Source organism: Oncorhynchus gorbuscha, unplaced genomic scaffold (assembly GCF_021184085.1).
Source record: "Oncorhynchus gorbuscha isolate QuinsamMale2020 ecotype Even-year unplaced genomic scaffold, OgorEven_v1.0 Un_scaffold_2736, whole genome shotgun sequence".
Lineage (NCBI taxonomy): Eukaryota > Metazoa > Chordata > Actinopteri > Salmoniformes > Salmonidae > Oncorhynchus > Oncorhynchus gorbuscha.
In genome coordinates this window covers 1-2,500 of record NW_025745134.1, presented here as the reverse complement: position 1 = coordinate 2,500, position 2,500 = coordinate 1, and positions in this window count along the sequence as shown.

The window sequence follows — 2,500 nt, the reverse complement described above, 5'->3', positions numbered from 1 at the left end:
GAGAGTAGGGAGTAGTGATCACTGCTGAGGTGTGGGAGATCTAGAGAGGGACAGAGAGTAGGGAGTAGTGATCACTGCTGAGGTGTGGGAGATCTAGAGAGGGACAGAGAGTAGGGAGTAGTGATCACTGCTGAGGTGTGGGAGATCTAGAGAGGGACAGAGAGTAGGGAGTAGTGATCACTGCTGAGGTGTGGGAGATCTAGAGAGGGACAGAGAGTAGGGAGTAGTGATCACTGCTGAGGTGTGGGAGATCTAGAGAGGGACAGAGAGTAGGGAGTAGTGATCACTGCTGAGGTGTGGGAGATCTAGAGAGGGACAGAGAGTAGGGAGTAGTGATCACTGCTGAGGTGTGGGAGATCTAGAGAGGGACAGAGAGTAGGGAGTAGTGATCACTGCTGAGGTGTGGGAGATCTAGAGAGGGACAGAGAGTAGGGAGTAGTGATCACTGCTGAGGTGTGGGAGATCTAGAGAGGACAGAGAGTAGGGAGTAGTGATCACTGCTGAGGTGTGGGAGATCTAGAGAGGGACAGAGAGTAGGGAGTAGTGATCACTGCTGAGGTGTGGGAGATCTAGAGAGGGACAGAGAGTAGGGAGTAGTGATCACTGCTGAGGTGTGGGAGATCTAGAGAGGGACAGAGAGTAGGGAGTAGTGATCACTGCTGAGGTGTGGGAGATCTAGAGAGGGACAGAGAGTAGGGAGTAGTGATCACTGCTGAGGTGTGGGAGATCTAGAGAGGGACAGAGAGTAGGGAGTAGTGATCACTGCTGAGGTGTGGGAGATCTAGAGAGGGACAGAGAGTAGGGAGTAGTGATCACTGCTGAGGTGTGGGAGATCTAGAGAGGGACAGAGAGTAGGGAGTAGTGATCACTGCTGAGGTGTGGGAGATCTAGAGAGGGACAGAGAGTAGGGAGTAGTGATCACTGCTGAGGTGTGGGAGATCTAGAGAGGGACAGAGAGTAGGGAGTAGTGATCACTGCTGAGGTGTGGGAGATCTAGAGAGGGACAGAGAGTAGGGAGTAGTGATCACTGCTGAGGTGTGGGAGATCTAGAGAGGGACAGAGAGTAGGGAGTAGTGATCACTGCTGAGGTGTGGGAGATCTAGAGAGGGACAGAGAGTAGGGAGTAGTGATCACTGCTGAGGTGTGGGAGATCTAGAGAGGGACAGAGAGTAGGGAGTAGTGATCACTGCTGAGGTGTGGGAGATCTAGAGAGGGACAGAGAGTAGGGAGTAGTGATCACTGTTGAGGTGTGGGAGATCTAGAGAGGGACAGAGAGTAGGGAGTAGTGATCACTGCTGAGGTGTGGGAGATCTAGAGAGAGAGAGAGAGACTGCTACGGAGTAGTGATCACTGCTGAGGTGTGGGAGATCTAGAGAGAGAGAGAGAGTAGGATGTACAGTTTATTGAAGGGGGGAGGGATCTGGACCGTGATCACTGCTGAGGTGTGGGAGATCTAGAGAGGGACAGAGAGTAGGGAGAAAGTGAGAGAGATGAGAGAGTCGGGCGAGAGAGTAGGGAGAGAGAGAGAGAGAGAGAGAGAGAGAGAGAGGAGGTGAGTGAGAGTAGAGAGAGAGAGATTAGGGAGAAAGAGAGAGAGAGTCTGGAGAGAGAGAGAGAGAGAGAGAGAGAGAGAGAGAGAGAGAGAGAGAGAGAGAGAGAGAGAGGAGAGAGAGAGAGAGATGAGAGAGTGAGTAGAGAGAGAGAGAGAGAGAGTCGGGAGAGAGAGAGAGAGAGTGAGAGAGAGAGAGAGAGAGAGAGAGAGAGAGAGAGAGAGAGAGAGAGAGAGAGAGAGAGAGAGAGAGAGAGAGAGAGAGAGAGAGAGAGAGAGAGAGAGAGAGAGAGAGAGAGGATGTACAGTTTATTGAAGGGGGAGGGATCTGGACCGTGATCACTGCTGAGGTGTGGGAGATCTAGAGAGGGACAGAGAGTAGGGAGAAAGTGAGAGAGATGAGAGAGTCGGGCGAGAGAGTAGGGAGAGAGGAGAGAGAGAGAGAGAGAGAGAGGAGGTGAGTGAGAGTAGAGAGAGAGAGAGATTAGGGAGAAAGAGAGAGAGAGTCTGGAGAGCGAGAGAGAGAGAGAGAGAGAGAGAGAGAGAGAGAGAGAGTGAGTAGAGAGAGAGTGAGATGAGAGAGTAGGGAGAGAGAGATGAGAGAGTGAGAGAGAGAGAGAGAGAGAGAGAGAGAGAGAGAGAGAGAGAGAGAGAGAGAGAGAGAGAGAGAGAGAGAGAGAGAGAGAGAGAGAGAGAGAGAGAGAGAGAGAGAGTAGGATGTACAGTTTATTGAAGGGGGAGGGATCTGGACCGTGATCACTGCTGAGGTGTGGGAGATCTAGAGAGGGACAGAGAGTAGGGAGAAAGTGAGAGAGATGAGAGAGTTGGGCGAGAGAGTAGGGAGAGAGGAGAGAGAGAGAGAGAGAGAGAGGAGGAGGTGAGTGAGAGTAGAGAGAGAGAGATTAGGGAGAAAGAGAGAGAGAGTCTGGAGAGCGAGAGAGAGAGTCTGGA